This window comes from Nyctereutes procyonoides, unplaced genomic scaffold, assembly GCF_905146905.1.
Source record: "Nyctereutes procyonoides isolate TBG_1078 unplaced genomic scaffold, NYPRO_anot_genome, whole genome shotgun sequence".
In the NCBI taxonomy this organism is placed as follows: domain Eukaryota; kingdom Metazoa; phylum Chordata; class Mammalia; order Carnivora; family Canidae; genus Nyctereutes; species Nyctereutes procyonoides.
The window spans coordinates 47,145,061-47,169,119 of NW_026575042.1; positions in this window are offsets into that span (position 1 = coordinate 47,145,061).

Here is a 24,059-nt window from a genome sequence, read left to right on the forward strand (position 1 = left end):
ACTCTCTTTTTCTGGGCACTATACCCAGGGTGAGGTAAATCACACCTAATTGATCTGAGAAGAATCAGACCAATGTGACACAGCTAAGAACCAAGAGACAGAAGCCTTCACTCCTGTCATTTTGCAGAGTTTACAGAAACACTAGTTTCTTCTGCTTTTCTCTGGGTAATAGTATGAGCCCAAACACTCAGAAACTGTTTTTACTACTCCTTAGCAGCTCTCTTTTGTTTTTCTCAGCAGTCCCTTATCTTGACTCTTTTACTTTTGTTTCCTGTTCTGCTGGTCTCTTCCGCTTTGCAGAGCTTCTAATCTTCCAGTGAGCAAAAAATAAAAAAAAAAAAATTTAAAAAAAAATAAAAAAAATTAAAAAAAAATTAAAAAAAATTTAAAAAAAAATAAAATGTCTTTTAGAAAATACACACTAGCCAAGATCGCAAGGTTCTCTGGAGAAAAGACACTGTCTGAATGCGAACTGTAAGCAGCCTGAAATGGCACAGGCATAGTCACAGTCCACAGTTTAGTTTTTGTGTGTATAGACCGATGAAATTAGTTTTAATCTTTCCTGATTATAAAAGCAAATATGCTAATTATAGGAAATACTAAAAATACAGACGTTTATTTTAAAAAGCCCAACCCTCCAAAGTCCTGCAACCCAGGAAAAAGCCTACATTGTTAATATTCTCAAATATTGTCTTACGGGTCTGCATTCACCCTGTGTGTGTAAGTATGTGTATGGGTTTGTAATTGAGTTCTCGTGGGCTTGTTTCACTTGAAATTATGTCAAATTCTTTTCCCCTGGCCATTATGATTTAATAACCCAGTTTTTAATGGTTGCATAATGTTTATCATATGGCTAGCCCTGCTTGCTCTGTTTATTAGCCCCCCATGAAAGGAGCTACAACATAAATATCTATTTAAGGTACCTTTGCTTGAAAAATAGGACTAAGGAGAAAAGCCACGGTGGAGTGCAAGTCCAATCTCATCGTTGTTTACTTAATAATTTGGAAAAAGTGTAGAGTGTGCAGCTATGGATTTGGCAACGGAAGGATTAATTAAAGTACCGAAAATTCAGTATCACTCAGTGTTTGGGGAATGGCTTTGTAAATTCATGTTATATTCTGTTATTATGATAATATTCAGTGACATACCATTTTCGTTATTCTTTGGAAGTCAGCTTCTGTAAATACCTGTTGAGGCAACTGAGAGTTGAAGATGACTTTTGTGTGTTTATATTTCTAGGATATAAAAAGTATTTTTCAAGAAGGGAAATACCAGTTCCTGATCTTATACAAAATAATCCAAATGATAGATGCATAAAGGTTTATATACTCACTGAAAGAAGGATATTGCAGATTTTAGATTATAATTCTTTTATAATTTCATATTCCCATTGCTCTATGTATTCTTTAGTCACACCTGCTGTAGGAATCCAGGCAATTTTTCATTCAACGACTCAGTTTTCTGCCCTCAGCAAGGGCAGTTGAACTAGATGATTTCTTAGGCCCATAATAGCCCTAAAATCCTAAATTTCTGTGTTCTGAAAGGTCAATGAATATGATTCCTAATATCAAAGCATAATAAAATTATATTAGGTGCCGTGGTTTTGAGAATGGAAAAGAATAGGTTTTAAGGTTCATTAGACATATTGTTATATGTTAGTGATATTAAAACTTTAGAAATTAAAAAATACATAAAGTATCACAGTTAACTATAGCCACTGATTTTATAGAATACATCATGGGTGTTTCTAGAATTCGTTTTAATGATCATTATTAAATATCTATTGAGTTTTAACAAAAAGCTCCAGGAAAAGTATAAATTCAACTGGCCAGTGACCAAGTCTAATTACAGAGCTCTAATCTAATATGCAGTCATACAATCAGACATAGGCACAAAACATGCATTAAAAAAAAAAAACTTGTTTAGTTTAAAAAAAAAAAAAGAATCCTATTGGCAGAGCATTATTAGCCTTAATAAGACAGCCATTTCAGGAAAGGACAAGTGAATGGAAATACTCCTTTATCTCCAAAGATAAGCAGTTACATAGGAAAGTATGCATTATCCCAGAATTATAATAGTTTAGGAGTGCTTGATAGTGTAGAGTTTTTGTGTTGGCTCAATCAATAGATTCCATACAAATTTATTTTTGAGGCATACTTGAAGAATTGCAGTCGTATTATAAAGGCAAAGTATAAAGTGCCTACTTGTTCGCAGTGCCTCGCTGGCTTCTTTTTGACTCTTCCACTTAAATCAATCAAAAAATAAATAAGAATAAATCAATTTTCATTTTCTTTGACTACATCTACATAATGGCAGGATAGGAGAGTCAGAGCTTTTGATGGCCTACTCTAGAGGAATGCATCCTTCTCTTGCTTACCTTTATCACGTGAACACAGCAGGGACCTGGAGGCGTGGTCAGAGTCGTGACTGAGATTGTACCAGACAATTATTTCAAACATGATTGACCAGAATGGCTTCTCCTCTTCACTCCTGTTTTAAAGATTGCCCAGACCTTTTCAAGAAATGTGTAGAAACATATTTGAGATGCAGCATGCTTCTGATTCTGCTGATAAAGAGTCTCTGGCATAAACCAAACAGGCTTCTTGGAACAGTGACCAATTTTAATGGCAAGCAACCATGTCCTCCTACAAAAACCACCCTTTCACATTTTTTTTTTTTAAAGGAGTTTGCTGATCTCCATGTTAGTGTTTACTTTTTTTTTTTTTTTTTTTTTTTACATAAGACCCTAACATGCCTCGCATTTTGGCAAAGTGAATTAATTTTATCTTTTGGCTCCTGAGTTTTTTAAAATAAACAAAAATGTTGACTGCTTGAACTTTCATTTTCACTTGAACTTTCATTTAATTGATATTCCCGATCTTGTTTTCATAGGAACTACTGTTTCTGAAGGTATAAAAAAGCCACTTATTTCAGTAAATAAAAAAGCTTGGCCATTTACTATTTCCAACTACAGAAATTTGTGGCAAGGAATCAAAACGTGCATATATCCAACCTGCGAAATAGCTGTAGTTAAAATATAAGCTGTTTAACATTAACTTTAATGTTAAGCAACCTCGCAAATGCCTTCTCTACAAGCCAGGGCCTTGCAGAAAGCCATAAAAGGGAAGGAATATAATTTTGTTTGCTGGCACTTACTGAAAAGCTAAAATAGAATAGTAACAGAAATCATATTTGCCAGCTCTAACCGAAGGAGTTGTGAAACATCATCTCAGAAGATTGTAAGTTATTGTAAAAATGTTGTAGTTACTGTGTTATTAACTATGTTTTAGAGGCGTTGAAACTTTTGTTTAGCTGAAGATTATTTGGAGCAAAAGACAACAATTAAGTAGCACAGAAAGATCTAAATATGCTTTTCAAAATGTATTCCACACAGTGATATGGAGCATTTTAAAATTTAGCTTTAAGTTGAAATATGGTAATTGGGTTTTTTTTTTTTTTACTCCCTGATGAGAATTAGATTTCTTGCAGTGATAGTTTTCAAGTATGATAATATAGTTTTCAAGTAATAGCTCTGAAATAATTCACTTCTATTTCTGGTTGATGGCCCAGAAGGGCAGTAGAACTGTACATTGTTGATTTCATAAATTCTAAATTTTTTAAAGCAAATTTTAGCATAGGCAAGTTAGCTATTTAGTTAGTTATAGTAGGAGATAACTTGATTCATACGGTGAATTCTTCTTTTTTAAAGTAGCTCATTGACTGTGGCTTGAGTAATATAACCCTTTCAAATACATGTATGTGTTTGTACAGATTGCCCATATTTTACAAAATTAATAACCTTTAGTTACAGATTTGTATTTGGAATTGTAAGGCACATAGGGAAAGTCTGAATAAAATACCACTTTGCTAGAACTCTAAAAAAAAAATAATAATGCCAGCTTTGGGTTTTATTTCCTGATGTTGCAATAATACACACTTCAGTTCACCTTAAAAAATGACTCCCAGTTAAAAAAAAAAAATGACTCCCAGTTTTGACCTACTAAATTATGTCATTAAATTTTTGTGGGTTTTTCAAGTGTAAATGTGAAAGCTTTATGGAATTGTTTTTCATTCCTTTTCTAATTATAATTTTTCAATCTACGTAATACCCAAGGGAACATAACAGGAATGTAAATCAATTTATATCTCTGTGGGTTTTTTTTAATACAAAGAAAATGAAAATTTTCTGTCTTTTTCTCTGAGATTGCTTGCTTATACAATCTGAAAAACAAATTTGTCTTAAAATTTAAATTCAAATATAAAACCTTTTGCCAAGATATGCATTTAGCACTTTTTTTTTCCTTTCAGAGAACTTTGTTCCCTGTAAGAACAATTTCTACTATTAAGGCTCTATGTCCCAAAATAGTCTTAAAGTGGGAAAAGTAGTTTTAAAGAATCTTTCTGTCTTAAATGGATTTACTAATTCATCTCGTCTACACTGCCCTTATTCACATACACTTCAACCAGGCCTCTGGTCAACAAACCCACATACTATTTCCTCCCTAGATCGAGTGCCTTGCAGATGCCTTATGGGTTGCTCACGGCCAAGGCAATATAAATGTTCTGCAAATGAGTTTCTGGGATACATGTTCATAAAAGGTACGGATGCGCTGCTATGACCCAGCTGGCTTCTTTGTCTTCAAGTCCCGGGTTATCACATGTTTGTGGGATAGGTTTAGGCAAAGGGTGGATTTACATACAACTCTAAGTTCTGTAGGGAAAGACAATTGCTTCAGAATCAAAACAGCAAAACTTGGCGCTTCTGAACCTAGAAGAGAAAATCTTAACCCTGCCTACTTCCTTATTTTAGTGGTTTGGCTAACCAAAGGCAAACACCCTTTAACTATTTGGGGAAGTAGTTTCTTTTATGGCTTTGAGGACTTCTCTAGACTTCTTTTCTACAAGCTATCTAGCTCTAGGCTATGATGTTTCTTGGTGTCTTCAAACACCTGAAAAGACAAGACCTCTGTTTTCGGTTCTGTATTAGCTTCTTTTCACACTCAGAATTCTCTGTCCATCTCAGTTGCTCAAGAACTTTTTTTTCCCCTTGGGCTTTCCACCAATGATATACCTTAACTTACTGCTTTGAATTTCTATGCTAAAGACCATCCATGTCCTGTATATTTCCCTCCTTACACTTCGCTGCATCTATTGATGTATCAGATGCCCATGAGTCTTAAAAAGATGAGAGTAGAAGTAGAAATTGAGGAGTTGTTTTCAATCTCAGACAAGAGAATTATGGGTGTTAGACCTAGCTGCTATGAATCTATGTACTCAAGTATTCAAGAAATTCCCTAATATTTTACAATCATAATTTAAAAAATTAATTATGACTCTTAAGGCCTCTTCCCACGGGAATGACCCATTGCTTCCTACCTTCCCTTCCCTCACCCATCCCTCCCCTCACCCTTCCCTGACCCTGGAGCAGAATTAGGGCACAGAAACCAAATGAGATGCAAAGGCAGGGGCATGTAGTACCTTTTCAAGAATTTGTTCCTCCCCTACTTAGGACCATCTGATTGTTGATCCTGCTTTGTTTTCTGTGTTCTCTTCTGTGTTTCAACAGAAACCACAAAACTTAATTTCTATGTGAATTCTCCCAATTGTAAATGTGTACTTAAATTAGGCAGTGTAAGTGACATACAGCTTTGAGCCGATTCAGCCCATTGGTCATCATTTCACAACTTTTTTTTTCTTTCTTTTTTTTTAATTTATTTATAATAGTCACACACAGAGAGAGAGAGAGAGAGAGAGAGAGAGAGAGGCAGAGACACAGGCAGAGGGAGAAGCAGGCTCCATGCACCGGGAACCTGACGTGGGATTTGATCCTGGGTCTCCAGGATCACGCCCTGGGCCAAAGGCAGGCGCCAAACTGCTGCGCCACCCAGGGATCCCCATTTCACAACTTTTATCCTGGACTTGATAAATATCCTAATGGCACTTGCCATCGGATACTTCTGCTTTCTGTTCTTCTTGAAGGCAAGGGGTCAGTCTAGCTACCTTGTTTCTTAACTTTTCAGGGCCAGTGGGCTCCAAGGAGATGTTCACTTAGATGGCCCCCACTTTAACATTTGGTGATTATGACTTACTATCTACCATACCACTTTGTGCTTCTGGATTTTTTCTGATACTACAGGATATGCACATAGGCACAACATTAACAAATCAGTTGTATCAAATAATAGGCATTGCATGAGTTCTTAATTTAAAAAGTCTAAATGAAGGAGAGTTAAACCATGCTTCATAGGAATGACATTAGTTTTACTATAAAAGTCATAAAAATGGAGCACTGACTGACGCAATTTCTAAATGCTCCTATATCTGAGCAGTTAGGCAAATTTCAGTGGCTTCCAGGCTCAGCTTGATCTATACCATGCACCAACATTTCGAAGGAGCTAAACAGTGATTTATTTGGGGCAGTAGGAATCTGATTTTCTCTGAGTTAGTGCCAGCAATGGGCAAGTCCTCTGGTTATACAGATGGCATGAAATAAGGATTTAACCTACCCTGTGTGTTTAGGGACAAAACTACCAAATTAAAGTTGAGGCAAGGAATTCAGAAGAGGGAGCTGTTGGCAGAGGTGGTATATACAGCTAAGATATGCTTTTGTGTTAATGGCAAACTATTTTCTTAGATGCAAATGTAAAATAAGATAACAAAGCCCCAGAACAGTGCATCTAGATAGTAGGTTCTCAACAAAGGCTTACTGAAGGAAAGAAAAGCCTTCTCATACCAAGCAGAACTGGACAAGGGCTTGGCATATTGGCTTATTCTTTGCAGAGTTGCCATAGCACCACTACTATGGGGAGTATATTAGTAAAGGAGAGACACTAGAGGCTGGGGACCCAATATATGATGGCTTCAAAAATCTAGGCAGGAGCTACTAGGTGAGGCTTGACTCTGGACGTGAAAGATGGAAAGAATGGAAAGCAAGATGTAGGAGATGATGCAAAGTAGAATGGGTAGGCTTTGGCAGCCAAGATAGAGAGAGAGAGAGAGAGAGAGAGAGAGATCGGGGCGGGACAGAGTAGACAGAGATGTATACGGTTTAAAGACTAAATGGTTAGGAGGCTAAGGGGTCCCTTAATTAAAATTTTAGTAGATGAAGAGTTAGTTTCAGGGGACCTATATATAATCTGCTCTCTTTTGGACAAATCGCCTTATGAAGTTTTACATCTGAAAAGTCTCTTTTGGCTCTCTACTACCCAAGGAACAGATTGTAACCTCTTCTACTTGGTCTAAAAACTCCTTTAACATCAGAGGTCAGACTGCCTTTCTAGCCTCCGTACAGCACCCTGAAGGGCTGATATTCTACGGCTACTGAAATATCTACATTGTTAGCAGTTTCCAAAGCAGGTGCCTCGGGCATGTCGGTCTTCCTGTCAGTGCCTGCCTTCCTCTTCTCCACCCAGCAAACCCAAACCAGTCCCAACACAGAGGGAAGATGCCACACGGGTGAAGCTGCCCCCAGCTCCCCCCCCCCCCCGGCAGAGCTGATCACTCCCTTTGCTCCCTGTTTTAATGGCTCTTGCTCATAACTTCGGTAGTATGTCCCATCTCTAGTTCGTAGGCTTCTTAAAGAAAAGGACCATATGATATTTAACTTTGTGTTGCATGTACTGCATGTAATGGCAGTTTAAATAATTGTTAATAAGATGATTTGGACATTTGAAAAGGAGAGTGGTCTGTGGTGTTAGATTAAAGTTAAGAGTAGTTTAGGGAGAGACACCGGATATGGGGATTTGTGTGGGTTGTCTGAGGGAAAACTGCTCTAATGCACCAGTGAGGCCAAGTCTAGACTCTCAGTTGCTGGAGAGAGAGAGAATGCCAGGGCAGGAAGAGAGAACAGAAGGAGCAGACTTCCTTTTAAAGAAGTCAGGCTATGAAGGAAGAGAAGGAGGATGGCTTCTTAAGTTGAATGCAGTATGAGAAAAGTTTATTTAGTTCAGTGACACTTTGGTTGGTCTTCAAGGGTGGGGGGAAGAGAAGGATTGATTGAAAAAAGCAAAAGTAAAGAAATTAAAGGATCTAGGAGACAGTGTGCTAGGGAGGTGGAAATAATTAGGCTCAAAAATATGGGTGATAAGGTTTAGCAAGGAAAATGGAGAAATCTCTCTTTCTCTATAACAAGAGCAGAAAGAAAAGGTCAGTGGAGCTGAGACCATATGATGTTACAGGAGACAAGTAGAAAGTTCATATTTAATAGTCTAAATCCTCTTCATGAAAGGGATATAAAGATCACCTGCTGACCGTGAGACAGTCAGAAGTAAGTTTTAGGTATATAACAAGCAAGGGTAAATCAATAGAAAATAAGCCAGCAAAAATCACAAGAATATTACTGAGAAACACTGAAAACCCAGACGAGGCTAGGGAGCATAAATTCATGCTGTGTCCCTGCAAGACACATCGCTATCTGATATCCTTGAGCAATATGCAGCCGTGGGGTAGGAGTGGAGAAAGACTGTAGAGTGTGTCCAGGATTGGGGAATAATGCTAAGGAAAGGAAAGCATATGTGGTTGACCGTAGGAATCTTTAACTTGCTAATGAAGCTAAGGAAACGGGGGTTTCTCATACCTAAAGACAGTACAGTAGTTCAGTACATTTAGCAGTTTACTAAATTTTACTAAATATAAACTATATACTGGGTACTGGGCCATGGACTGAAGATGCTGAGAGGGGCCATGAGAGAATAATCCTTTTTTTAGGAATGCTGAGGTTTCACACTATTTTTAAATTTGTGTAAGCATGCAAATAATATTTGACCATAATCAGAAAATTTTGTGGCATTTAGAAATAGATTATTTTGAACTTCAACCTCATCTTTAATAGGCATACTTAAATGGTTCAAACATAAAATAATATTAAGAGATTATAGCACTATTTTAGAACATTAAGATATAGTAAAACTAGGTTGTCTATGAATTGTTACACAGGAAAGTCTTAAATCCAAAGTACTTCATATATTTATGCTCTGAGAAGATCTAGAAAATATAGGTGTGTGTCAGTCATATTTGTAATTATTCCTGTTTTATAAATTAAACAAATATTCAGAAATTAGTTCCTTCGGAAAGCAAGCAGAACATACTACTTAAAAAAAAAGATTGATTTATTTTAGAAAGACAGAGCAGGAGGGGCAGAGGGAGAGGGAGAGAGAATTTCAAGCAGACTCTGGGCTGAGCACAGAGCCCAATGCAGGGCTCAATTTCATGACCCTGAGATCACGAGCTGAACCAAAACCAAGAGTTCGACACCCAACTGGCTGAGCCACCCAGCTGCCCCAGAGCATACTTCTAATGTCTTAAGTGAAGCTTCTATAAATTTTTGTGGATTTCATATTATCCGAAAACTTAATGCATTTTCAGCTTCCAGGATATCACAAGTTAAAGAACAAAACCATTGAACCACCAAAGAAAAAAGAGTTTTGACATGTTGTCCTTTTGTTGTGCTAAATACAGAAAGCAATCTTGCTCTTACGTAATTGTCCTGTTAGTAAAAGCAGGAAAATTGTTTTGTTTTATGATGAAACAATGACCAAAAAGCTCATTAACCCTGTTCTGCCTTTCTGAAAAGTCACAGGTATGTGGCTGGCAAATCACAAAGAGCCACAGAGACGTATAGGAGCAGTGGCTGAGTGTCTGTGAGGACTGCTAAGAAAGCGCTTTCATTATCATGCTGGCTGCTGGTTTTGCTAACTGGGTCACTGGAAATTGAATCTACCATGTTTACAAATTCTGTTGTACAAAGCAATATTTCTCCACGTAGAGAAAGAACATTGCTAAACAAAAATGCTAATTTTTCGTTTTCTATGATTATTTTACCACCGAAGTTCCTCTAGTCCCAGGTATTCATTATTAAATTGGCATAATGACTCTATTCAAATTGGTCTGTACCAAAAATGCTCTTTGTTTTAACTCTTGCCTAAACTTTCCCCACTCAGGCAGGTCCTTTGAAAACAACTTGAGGTAGCACCCAGATTTATCCTCATGCAATAAAGTTCCTTTTTCTTCTTTAAGTTGCTAATTGAATTCAAGGAAAATGAAAATTCTCTACCATGTTTACTAGTTGAGTGTGTTTGAACAAGTGGCTAAACCTCTGGGGGGGGGGAGAAAAAAGATTGGGAGGTTCGTTTCAAGTATTAAATGAGGCCATGTTTGTACAGTAGATTCTCAACAAATGTTAGATTCCAATGAACTGATTTACCATTTGGCCAAAAGGAAATTGAGGCCACAAAAGTACAAGGAATTGAAGGGTAGAAGGAAAAAAAGAAAAAGGAAATACAGATAGTTGTACCAATCAAGTTCTTTTCGATGTCTTTTACTCAGAGTTAGATGGGCTCTTGCCAGAATATTGAAAATATATGTGTGTTTATAAACAAGTGCCAGGAATATATATTTATTTTAAAAATATCACTTCACTGGAAGAAATTTGGATAGCTTATGGGTACATTATAATAAGATTTGAGTCTCATGTTCTATTGTTTTGGAAATTATAAGAGCAAGTATCTCAGCTTGTCAAAAATCATACTTTAATGTATTTTTGCATAAAGTAAATTTGTTCCTGACAGCAGATGAGGGGAGGAGGGTAATAAACAAATAAGCTTGAGGAAATACCTTCTATTTGTATGCTTACTAAAAGATTTCTGGAAGGGGAACTACGAAAGAGAACCATTTTTTCTCCGGGTTTTGAGAGACTAGGAGGAAATCAACTTGGCTAGGAAAATGAGCGAGGTACTTCTGATGGCCCAGAAACATGGAAGGGAGGGACAGAGAAAAGGAGATAGGCTGTATCTCCCTTTTTTGGGATTTTGAGCCTGTATTTGCTTCCCACTTGCCTCTTGTCCCGCAGGTTAAGTACTCCTGCCGACGGGATCATGTATTGCTAGATGCATGTGGGTTCTCATTTACATCTCTGAATTTAAACTTGACTAAAACCTGTCCTATTATATTCTCTTTTCCCCCAAGATACTTTGTGCTCACTTCCCGCCAATGACTGTCCTGCCCTGGAGGTCATCCTCCACCTACTTAAGCTTCCCCATCGCAACTCTGTCTGGAGAATTCAAATCACAAACCTTCCCATTTATACCTTCTCCACTACTGGGAACCCCTCATTCTTTCTGCAAGACTGGATGCTCATCAGAAGGGTACCTTTAGGAGAGATTGCTGATGACTGTGGAAAGTTCAAGACATCCCTTGGCCTCAGGGTAGGAGTTCATTTAAATCCTCTCAAGCAGACTAGCTTGCTCTCTCCCCCCTTGCACCCCACTCTTCTAAAATATAATGCCTACATGTGGTTTGTGATTCAGCTCTTGCACTAAGGTGGGCTTTGTAGTCACAAGATAGAAGGTTTAGTGAACTAAGCCTTGTGCCAAAAGCCTTGGGACGAGGAGGGGCTTTTATTGCTAAACCAGGCGAGGTAAAGTTCTTCAAAGGGTCTAACAGGAGGAGGTATCTTACAGTGGAGGTTGCTAATGAAGGCAGTTACCTGTTCCTGCCCTTCTCTTGACTTTCCACTTCTCAGAAAGGTTCAGAGGGTAATAAAAAAAAAAAAAAAAAACACTCAGGCTTTCACTGTAATCCATGCCAGGACCTCTCTTGTCTTGTAGGTAGGAAGCGTAGGTTTTTTACTTATTTATTTATTTATTCATGAGAGACACAGAGACATAGGCAGAGGGAGAAGCAGGCTCCATGGGGGTAACCCGATGTGGGACTCGATCCTGGAACTCCAGGATCATGACCTGAGCCAAAGGCAGATGCTCAACCGCTGAGCCACCCAGGTGCTCCAGCTTAGGTCTTTTAAATGGCCATTTCCTTTCTTCCTATAGCTACGTCTGTCCATTTACCTTTCTGCTGAATTCATGGCAGCTGTTCAGTCTCCCAGTGCTCCTGCCTAATTAGGTCTCCCATAGCGTTTGATGTGTTCATTATGTCTCCACATATCAACCCTGTTTCTTTGCCTTGCTTCCTTAGGCAAAGTCTGAGAGCTCTCATCATTATTCAGTTTTCAAGATCCTCATTGTAGTTATCTGTGTCCCTGTCTGTATCAATTAAGGATTTAGATTGCATATATTAAGGGAGGCTTCGAAAAAGATTTTTTTTTTGTTTTCTCATGTAACAGGAAATCTGGACATAGTTATCAATACAGGTTCATTGACTCCAAAATGTTAGGACCTAGGTGTCTCTTGATCCTCTTGACATTTGCCATCACAAGATGTCTGCTCTAGCTTCAGTCACCAGGTCCAAATTCCAGGCAAGACAAGGGAGGGCAGGGAAAGGCCACGTGGCCACATCACAGCCAAATCAGCTCCTGTCTTTAAAGAGATTTTCCCAAACTGCACCCAGTGACCTCTACTTAGATCTCACTGACCAACAATTACTCTAGAGGAGATTAGAAAGTTTGATATTTTAGATGGGTTTATTAGCTTTCACCCCCAAATTTTATGTTTTGTCAGGAGCAAGGAAAGGAGAAAGAATATTTAATAAGCAACAAGCAACACATACTATACTGTCCTTTCTCTCCTATTGGATTCTACAGGTTTATTCATAACAGGAAGAACATAGTTTTTAGATTAAGAGCCCTGAATGTATTGGTTACTTTTATGTGTCCAAAATACATGGCCTTGGGGTGGTGCCTGGTGGGTTGGTTAACCATCTGACTCTTGATATTGGCTTGGGTTGTGACCACAGAGTCATGAGATTGACCCCTGCATCAGGCTCTGTACTGAGTCTGGGGGCCTCCTTGAGATTCTCTCTCTCTCTCTATTTCCCCTCTGTTCATGTACCCACTAAATAAATAAATAAACAAACAAACAAACAAATAAATAAAGCCTTAGCTAGTTTACTAGCTAAGTTTTGGGTCCCAGACTTTTGAGTGACTTTGGACAATGTACCTGGGACTCCAGATTAGCTGAAATAAATCAGGGATGTTAAGGTTGTGCTCTAACAGTGTTGAATAGATGTGTTTATGGTGGGTGGGAGTGGAAGTCAGGGAATCTTAGACCTTCTTATTTCTTTTTTTTATTTTATTTTTTTAAGATTTTATTCATGAGAGATACAGAGAGGCAAAGATATAGACAGAGGGAAAAAAAAGGCTCCGTGTGGGGAGCCCCATGTGGGACTTGATCCCAGGACCCCGGAATCACAACCTGAGCTGAAGGCAGTTGCTCAACCACTGAGCCACCCAGTCATCCCTAGACCTTCTCATTTCTGTACTCTTTTTTTTCAACTTCACCTTCACTTCTCTTTAGCTGTATTTTTTTAATTGAGGTTTTCCATTAAATTCCACTTGAAGAAATGGATCTACTGACTCAAGTAACACACCAAGTAATCTTAAAGTTTCATTCTAGTTCTAACAATTAAGTGTCATAATTAACTGGATTCATCTCAACATGCTGGGATCTCCACCTGCTGGGACCAGCTGGGACTATGGCTAAGGAACTGATTATCCAAGTAGATGAGCTCCCCAAGTCTTCAATGCCCCAAGGAACAGTGCACTGAGACAAATCACAAACCTAGACTAGATCAGTATAGATAGCAGGATTTCAGTCTAGTGTATAGGGAACAGCAGTTAGAGTTCCCAAATAGTGACAGCCAAAGTCACATGGGTTGTAACCTCATGGGTTAAAGCCATTGTTTAGTTTGGGCTGAGGCTGCACAAGTAATTCCCTGTCTCTCTGAGGTGGAGGAGGGGATGCTCCTGATCAGACTGCTTCTGGAACAGAGGAGTTAATCTTCATATGCAAGTTCCTGTTATCATGGAGAGCCTGGCTAGAGCACATAAGGTCTGACACTGGGCCAGATGACCTTTTAATTGTCTGGCTCACGGGACATAATAAAACGATGTAATATAAATAAATCCCCTGTAACACTGCGGCTCCAAATACGTGCCCAAAGGGCAGTGCAGTGTTTGAATGTGAAAATATCATTTCCATGCTCTTAAGGAGATGTTTTCATTAAAGTTAGGAGATTATCACCAGTCACCCCCCCCCCCCAAAAAAAAAAACACCCAAATTCTCGCTTTTCCAGTTGTAAGAACATTTCTGGAGAAAGACTTTAAATTAGCCGGAGAATTGGTGAATGGTATTTAGACCATCTTACCATGCTCCATGAGAACATTTCTACAAGAAGGGGAAAAAAAGCCATTTTTATCATAATATGTTGAAATATAATGCAAGCAGAGTTTATTGTTGGAACTGACTCTATTATTGACCCAAACTAATTCTCAGTGAAATTTGACCAGCCTGCTTTTTGCATTTCATTCAGTTTATTCTATAATAGCTTTAGGAGGGTAGTTTTGGCCAAAAGAGCATCAGATATGGCTTAATATTAATAATTGAAAATCTGTGACAGTGTAAGTGGTTAAGAGCTTGCTTATTTATTTATTTATTTATTTAAGCATCTGGTTTCAAGTCTTGAGTCCAAATAAATACTGTCTGTGTGACCTTGAACAAATGACTTAATCTCTGTCTCAATGCCCTTACTTGTTAAGTAAGGATAATAATAGTACCTATTGCCCAATAGGTACTGATTTTAAAGATTACATAAGGAAGTTCATGAAAAATACTTAGCCAAGTGCCCAGCACATGATGAAAATTCAGTAAGGGCTGGTTACACCTTTTCTATTTTGAAATAAAATGATGGCTTGGTTTCAATAGATGTAAATCACCTTTAATGTCTAAATAGAAGTGAAATCCTGTAAGCAGGTAGTGGTTATCCTATTCACAGGGTTTCTTATTTGCAAGTTAAAAACATTATCTCGATAGCATCATGGTTTCACATGGCCCTGCTCGCTCTGATTTTGGAGAAATGTTCTCATGAAATGAAAAGTCATCAATATAGGACCAGAGAGGAGATGAGGTCAGGGGAATCAGTGTGAAGGGTAAGGAGTGAGAAGGGAGGAATGGGCGAGAGTGGAGGGAGGAAAAAGAGACGAAGAGGGGGAGGCTTTGTAAACAGTCTAGGATAACTGGTTTCTAGGTAATTGGAACTGAAACCTCAGCACTGGGGCTGATTAGCAATTGTACCTCTGCTGCTCCCTCCCCAGGGAACATCCTCCACTGGGCATTGCTGTTGTTCAGGCTCTTTCCTTCCTGCTGGTACCCTCAGGGTTGTCTCCAGGTGATAGTCACTAGAGCTACTTTCAAAATACCTGCAACATAGGGACGCCTGGGGAGCTCAGCAGTTGACTGACTGCCTTTGGCCCAGGGCCTGATCCTGGAGTCCTGGGATGAAGTCCCACGTCGGGCTCCCTGCATGGAGCCTGCTTCTCCCTCTGCTTGTGTCTCGGCTTCTCTTTCTCTGTGTGTCTCTTATGAATAAATAAATAAAATCTTAATATAGATATATATGAAAAAGTCTTAGACTCTAGGCATCAAATAGTAACATTCAAATCTCTTTGCATAAAGAATTCATACATATGCCATTGTTATTATTATTTTCTTTATTTCCATTCTGTGTGATGGTACGATGAACTGGAAAGGACATTACTTACTGAGCCACACAGACACTGTTTGAATTCTGACTCTCCCACTTAACTCTCATTGGAACCACGAGCAAAAGACCTCTTGGAGTATCAGTTTTCTCCTCTATAAAAGTGAGATGCTGCCCATTTTGGAGAACTATTAGAGTGATAGAAAATATAGGAAAGCTCTAACACATGATAAGCCTTCAATAAATTATTGTTTTCATTATCCCTGTTGCAGCAATCATATTTTACCACGCAGTCAACTTACTCTAAAATATTGGTGATTTTGCACGTGTTCTTTGAAGTTATCATATTTTATATACTTCCCTAATTATAGAACGCCTATCATTGGGTAAGACTCTCCAAAAGGTAGTGCTCTTTTAAAAAAAAATTATTTATTTATTCATGAGAAACACACAGAGAGAGAGGCAGAGACACAGGCAGAGGGAGAAGCAGGCTCCCTGCGGGGAGCCCGACATGGGACTTGATCCCAGGACCCCGGGGTCAGGACCTGAGCTTAAAGCAGATGCTCAACTACTGAGCTGCCCAGGCGTCCTGGAAGGTAGTGCTCTTAAAGCATAGAATGAACGGAATTTTTATGGTGGTAATGGTGGTGATTTTTACTTTCAGAATCTTGTACCTTAATTCTTTCTTTAAAATTTAAACATTTAATAAATGCAAAATAAGACAATTCCTGCCTTAAAGAAAAAAATAAACCTGGCATGGAGTTTAGATAAAACAGGGGGGGGGGGAGACGTAATAGGTGTCATCAACATAATACAGAGCAAAGAGAAAGTTGTTGAATAGATGGAAGGATCAGCAAAGGCTCTGATGGCACAGAAAGATTTAATGTGGGCACCTGGGGAATGGGATGAAGAGGAAGGAATTTTGGTAAAGAACCAGCATGGTAATAGGTATAGGACCCTGCATATTTGGTAATAAAACTACCCTTATTGTGGTGAGCATTTCATAATGTACACAATTGTTGTGTCACTCTGCTGTATACCTGAAACTAATATAATAAGTCAATTATACTTTAAATTTAAAAATTTGCATTTGTAGAGCCACTTCTCCCAAACTCTTTTAATAAATCAAAAAATTTTCAATAAAATGTTACACATGACCCTAATATGTAAAATTGAAATATTTTTCAAAGTAATAATTAGTTATTTTGTAAACTCAAATTTAGTGCAATTACTCCTGTAATACTTTGGTCTAATGAGTGTAGACATTTGAACCCCAGGATAATGGACAAGAGGCAGCCTCGACATCCATTGCACTTGGGCCAAAATCTCACGTAACTCCTGAAATACCTGTTTGCATAGTTAGGATTCCAAAGAATTCATTTGAAAAACCACTGGGATACAGAAATCTGAAGCGCAGCCTGACAGGTTTGTCTAAACTCAGTTAAAAAATGGGAGCCTTTGAAGATTTCTTAAAGCAAAATGATAGAGGACAGCACTGCTCTATGAAGATCAGTCTTGTAAAATGAATCTTATAAAATGATAAACTGGAAGGAAAAAAAAGATTAGAGACAAGGGGATCTTTTAATTAGCAGACTGTTGAAATAGTACAAAAGCGGCTGAACCCAAAATTGAGGTGGGGTGCGACAGAGGTATTCATTAACATCCTAGTTTAAATTGGAGTTTTATTTTCTAATGAAAAAACCCTATTTTGATTTCACTGTCCTAACGATACTATTGCTATTATGACTCCTACATTAAACACAAAATTTTTGTTGTTTTATTTAATTTCAGTTCTTTGGAAATTAACTGTTATACAAGAAATGGAACCTTCTGTAATTATTAATTATTCTAGAAGGTAGTTTTTTTTTTTTTTAGGATAGTGTTTGATTGGAAAAGCTGCTCTGAAGATTTTTTTTTCTTTTTTTTTTCCCTTTGGGGTTTTGATGTTTAGCTCTTGCTTTATAAAGACTCTTAAGTCACTCTTTCCGTATAAGATAAATAAGATATACATCACATCTTACTCTTTAAATGTATAAAAGTTTTCATAACTTGGTTTAAATGAGTTCAAATGCCTTAATTTCTAATTCAATTTTCTGTTACATAAACTTAATATAAGATAGGATCTCAATTTTCCTTAAAATCTTTCCTAAAGAGTAGGTTTTTCATCTGACATTGGCACCAGAGTTTAAAAGGAAAGCTTATAATAGCTTTGTTGCAAGGCTTTAGAAATCAGAGGCAATATTTTGAAGGCATAAATACTCTGTCTAAAGGTTTTATAGCACCTCATCTATCAATCATCACCAATAAAAGTAATATCTCATAAGTGAAAAATAGTGGAAGCATATCACTTTTGATGTCTTCTTTTTGCATTTCAATCACTTTTCAGGAAGTCTTTTAAAATGCATTCCACATTGTCTTGCTATCAGAACAACAGTTTATTGACAAAATTCTTCTTAAGTCTCTTCTTCAAAATTCAAATTCCATTTGGCTCATACTTGGCCATTTCTAGCTCCAAAGTGTCTCATTTGCTACCACTAGTCAGGCTTTATGGAACAGCAAAACAAACAAGCAAAAAAAGGTCATTACAATTGCACATAAAGTCAAAAATAAATGATGATCTTTAGGACCACTTGGCGATGGCTCTGTGGTGATCAGAAGTACTTTATTAGTATTTGTCATGTTGCCCTCAAAGGGGTAAGTCAACGAATGATGATTACTGATAAGTGGACTATTGCTGTAATTCTCTAAGACAGTCATAACTTAAATACCTAAATTTGATTCTAGGCGATTTATGTTTGAAGATATGATAGGAAGGACAAAGGGAAAAATATCCCAATAAGTTAAATAAGTTAACCATGGTTTTGAGAGTCATGGCCACATGGAATGCCATTTGCTCTGTGTTGGAGATGTTACTAGCAGCTAAAAGGAAACATATTTTTCTGAGCAGGTAGCCCTGTGTTCCCATGGTACTCTACACTGCCCTATATCACGGTTCATGCATTTTGGGGTAAAATTTCTGTTTAGAATCTTTCTACTCCTCTGGGGGAAAAAAAATCCTAAAGAGAAAGATACACTGATTTCATAGACACAAATATTTATCCAATATGCACTTATTTTCTAGCTGTAACTGAAAAGAATGTTTAAGGTTGGTATAAAACCAGACAGATGCAAGAAACTGAGACAATGAAAAATAATCCATTCTTCCTGGTTTCAGTCCTTGAGGGAATCTGCTAGATGAAAACGAAAACACAACTTCCGCCAAGCCCTACATTTTATCCCTATTCTAACTTTCAATCTCCTTATCCAGCCTCCTCTGGATAAAGATTTAATGATTCTCTGCTCCAGGTATGCCAGTTCTTCATGTTCATCGCTCTACACCATGGAATCTCTGTTACTCCCCCTTCTTTGAAATCTTCTGGACTCAGCCCCAGCTCCGACCCACCAACTTTCAAATACCTGGGGCAGAAAGGGTGTATTTTGTACAGAGCTACACCTCGTGTCCACTTCCTTTAGTGTCCTAAGTTACTGTTAGACCCATTTTAAGGACAGGAAATCAAAGTTCAGAGAAGTTAAGTAATATTCCAAGAGCACAAAAGAGAATCCGTAGGCTCAGTATCAAAGCCAGGTTTATCCTCTCCCATGGTGCTAGACGCAGCGCACTGTGTCTCCTGGCCTCATCTTTTCTTGTGAGGAAGGCTATTTCCAGAAGCAACCTGACATTTTCATGAAAGCTCCTGCTGACAAACTGCCCTCCCTAACTGCCAATGCCTCTTTCCTTCCAGGTTCTACATACCTTGGGGGATTAATCTGTTATAATAAAAACAGCTGCATATGGACACCAGATTGGTGCACAGCAGCCAGGAACTTGCATTTTAGTGAACTTTGAAAAAACTAAATTTCAGTAACATGCTGGGATCTCAAGCACTGTGACCAGATTCTTGGAAGGTATTTGGGGGAAAGGATATTTACCGGAGACCCATCAAAGGCAGAAATCTGTTCCCTGAGGTTTGTATGATCCAATCCTTTCCAGTCACAGAATGACAATTTATAGCAAATATTGGTGGAAGTGGAAACGTTGCTTTTTTTTTTTTTTTAGCAGGGAAGAAGGATATGGATGGAAATGGTAGATATCTTGTGTTGAACATGCAGATTGAGCAGGAAGGATGAAACATGAGAAGTATAAGGCGGGCAGGAGGAAATGACAATTGAAATGTCAGAAGGAAAACAAACACACCAGATTTTTTTTTCACAGAGTAACAGTTTCCTTACCATGACAAGAGATGGAGGGAAAGTAAGATTTCACGCCTATAGATGACAAGCAATTTTCTCCAATTTACAATATTTCTCCATTTCTCTAAGCTGTTCAATAGAATTGCTGTAATGATGGAAACTGTTTCCATCTCAGCTGTCTTGTAAAATATCCAGTAGCCACATATGGCTATTGGGGACTTGAATGTAACTAGCACAATGGAGGAACTGATTTTTAGATTTTTTATTAAATTCAAATAGTCTTGGCACCCCTGGGTGGCTCAGTTGGTCAAGTGTCTGCCTTCGGCTCAGGTCATGATCCTGGGGTCCTGGGATTGAGCCCCACGTCGGGCTCCCTGCTCAGTGGGGAGCTTGTTTCTACCTTTTCTCCCTGTTCCTGCTCTCTCTCTCTCAAATAAATAAATAAAATATTTTCTAAAAAATAAAAATAAATTTGAATAGTCTCATATAGCTAGTGGCTATCCTACTGAATAATTCAGCAGGCAAAATAGAAGTTGGAACCATTCCTCTACCTTTCATTTCTATCAGATAAGTCTTTGTTCAGTTTTTATTTCTTCTAAGGCTTATGAAGAATTTGAGGTTCTATAGCTAGTAGTACAACTTAGCTTTTATCTGTGCAAAACCTAAAGCAAATGAGATGGAGCAGATTTCCAACCTTCGCTCCATAATCTTAGCTATCACAAATGGTACTATTAAGAGAAAAATAAGGGGCACCTGGGTGGCTCAGTTGGTTAAGCATCTGCCTCAGCTCAGGTCATGATCTCCAGGTCCTGGGATGGAGCCCTAAGTCGGGCTCCCTGCTCAGTGGGGAGTCGGCTTCTCCCTCTCCCTCTGCCCCTCCCCACTGCTTGTTCTCTCTCTCTCTCTCTCTCTCTCTCTCTCTCTCTCTCTCTCTCTCTCAAATAAATAAATAAAATCTTTTTACAAAATTTTTAAAAAGAAAAGAAAAACAATTCCAAAAGTGTGCATCAATAATTTCTACTCAAAAACAAAGTGTGTAATTCTTTTATACAAAGAGGCACAGGGTATGAATGAGTTAAAGTAAAAATTACTTAAACCTGTGGTTCCCCCTGTGTGGTAGAAGAATGTGCCATCCAGGAGAACATCAGCCTGTGACATGAACCTCCTTCCTTAGTGGTTACACACTGGGAGAAAAGATAGAATGAATGAAAAGAAAGGTGAGGATAAAATACAAGCTTTGCAAATTCAATGTGTACAAGGCCTAGACAAATTATGTAAATATGTGACTTGAAAAGCCATGCTAAAGGTGAAGCAGAGAGCGCTGCACCCTCCCTCAAGTTATTTTTACCGTTCTGGCTGTGCCCAGAGTCCAGCTGCTCAGCCAATCTGCCCCCAACACCACCACTATTCCCCCAACCCATCTGGGGCAGCCACTTGGCCTCTGTCAGATGAGTTTGAAAACCACTGTACTAACTGATTTCTCAAGTTTCCTCTAGTTCCAGCACCTTTTGATTCTGAGAGTATCAGTCCATATCTTAGGGGAAGGGGCAGATAGTCTTGTTTTAATCATAATGCTGTATCTTGAAGTTTTGATGCATAAGGATAACTTTATAAGTACTACATGTATTTATGGGATGAGGATTTGGAGATTATTATATGCAAATTTTTTTCCTATGTAAAGCACTATTTACTGTTTATTTGCACACCAGCTCAGAACTTCCAATCTAGGGGACCACCATGGCCTTGACCTAACTAGTAATATGTATGCCTTTTACATTTTGTATAACACCATCATCTATCCACCTACAGACAAGCCCAAGAACACCATCGGTGCTCCATGAATGTTGAATGAAAGAATGATGCTGAGATTCCTATAAATGAGAGAAATCAAACTTTTACCCAATAGAACTAATTACCCAATATCTTCATGCAGAAAACTTCTAAATCTTTTGATTAGGACAGTTTCTGAGATGACAATGCTCATTTCAATTTGTGTTTTTGGTGTAGTTTGTGGTTTATCATGCAGTGGTTTGATGGCTCATTTTGCAATAGGTTTCTTAGGTTCCTATTTGAATACCTTAGAATAAAAATAAAAGGTGGTACTTTTAAAATTGAAAATTTGAAAATCTTCAGGGGCCAGAAAACACATTCAGTAATTTAAAATTATTCCCCTGTAGTGGTCCACAATTTAAAAATATCACGAGGAGTTTATTGGTGTGTTTGAGGGGATGGTAGGCATTACATCTTTTTAAAAGTAAACATTCCTAATGAATCACACTATTCATGAAATCACTAATAACTTAGAATTATTGACTTTACTGGATACTTTCTTTCAGGAGGAGAAAGAAAATGGATAAAATAGGTGGTTCTGTCAATGTAAATTTAGGGAAGAAATCTGAAAAGAAAAAAAAAATTGCAGGAGCACCTGGGTAGCTCAGTTGGCTGGATGTCTAGACTCTTGATTTTGCCTCGGGTCATGATCTCAGAGTCCTGAGACACAGCCTCACATTGGGCTCTACACTGGACATGGAGCCTGCTTAATACTGTCTCTCTCTCCCTCTTCCTCTGCCCCACCCTCTTACTCATTCTCTCTCTCTCTCCCTCTATCTCTCTATCTCTATCTCTATCTCTCTATCTCTCTATCTCTGTCTCTTTCAAGAAAAGAAAAGAATAGAAAAAGAAAAAAAATTTGCAAGAGGGGTGGGAGTTTGGGAGAGGACACAGACAATGCCCTTGACTCATTTTTCTAGGGCTCCTGCTACAAATGTGCAAAGAAGAAATCATAATAAAAAAAGAAATTAGAGGGGCACCTGGATGGCTCAGTTGGTTAAATGCCTGTCTTCAGGTCAGGTCACAATCTCAGGGTTCTGGGGTCGAGCCCCACATCAGGATCTCTCTGCTTGCTGCTCCCCCTGTTTGTGCATGTTCTCTCTCTCTCTCTCTCTCTCTCTCTCTCTCTCTCTCTCTCTCTCTCCCTCTCTCCCTCTCTCCCTCCATCCCTCCCTCCCTCCCTCTCTGTCAAATACATTTAAAAAAATAGAGATGTATGAGTAATAGAGTGGAACAAAATAGAGTCAGATCTTGTATATTCCTTGGACAATCTTCACAAGTATTATTTCTATTAGTATTTATAAAAATACTACCAGAAAGGTGAGTGGTTGATTTACTTCTGAATTCCAGGTGATTTCTACCTATGGTTGGATGTTACATTAGACTCAAGTACATTAGGTATTCAATGTTTCATTTTAATATTTAGAATTCTAGGGCAGTAGAAAAAGAGCAGAGGACTTTAAGGAGTACAAATAAATAAGTGACAAATAAAAAACTCTCTTTTCATTCATTCTTAAATGCCATATTTTGGAAGTTTTGAAACCTGGGTGTTGATTATATGGTTTTCTAGGTTTGTGAAATTAGCTAGAAAATTTTTTTTTAGATTCAAAAAAAAAAAAACATCAGAGTTGATGAAGAGCTTAGAAATAGCCCCAACCCCAACTTTTGTAAGTGGAAGAACTAAGCCTCAATGGTTTGAAGATGGCATGGTTGGTTGATGGCTAAAACTGATGCAAAGGTCAGTCTACCCAGCATCCCCATGCAGGGCTCCTTCCACTCCAGTGGATGCCTCAGCCACAGTACTCCAAGAGGTCTCATCAGAATCCGAGATGGCAAGAATCAATACACTCATGTGGATAATGAGACCATGTGTTGGGCACCTGGGAATATGTAAATCTCTGAATTCTTTTTCTTCACATCACATGGTCTTTCCAGGCCCCAATATATGTCCTGTCATAAATGCACTGCCCAGCTCCCAGCTGTCTGTCTCTGGAAAACACTCTACTCCCTACTAAGAAGTAAGCATCTCCCATCAAGTTTGAGCCAGGTGGAAAGGCTACATAAAGATAGCGGAAATGACATATATCAGTCATATTCATTCCACAATGAAGATATTTTCTTAAAACTTTCCTGCATTTCTTTTAGTTTTTAAAAAAATTATGTTACCTAACATCCTTCAGATAAAATTGTTTTCTATAACTGTTCAAACTTACAGTTAATTACAGTTACTTTAAAATAATATTTTATCAAGGATATGCTTAGCCTCTTAAAACTTCTAGAATATGGATTATTTCAAGCATTGTGTTATTCATCCAAATAAGATATTTTGAAGGCCAACTATGTAGAAATAGTCAACTTCCTTCTTTTCTTTAAACACAACTGGGTGTTAAGGTCCTGCTGAGTCAGTGGCTAGTGAACTGCTTATTACTAGTCTTCTCTCTTGATGCTGTTAGGCTTTGTGGCTCCCCTTTAACCCCTGTCTTTGCCACTCTTCATCACAATGAACCCCCTATATCTCTCCCACCTTCACATTCAACCCCTAGTTTATCTGTTCCCTGTGATAAGCCATTCTT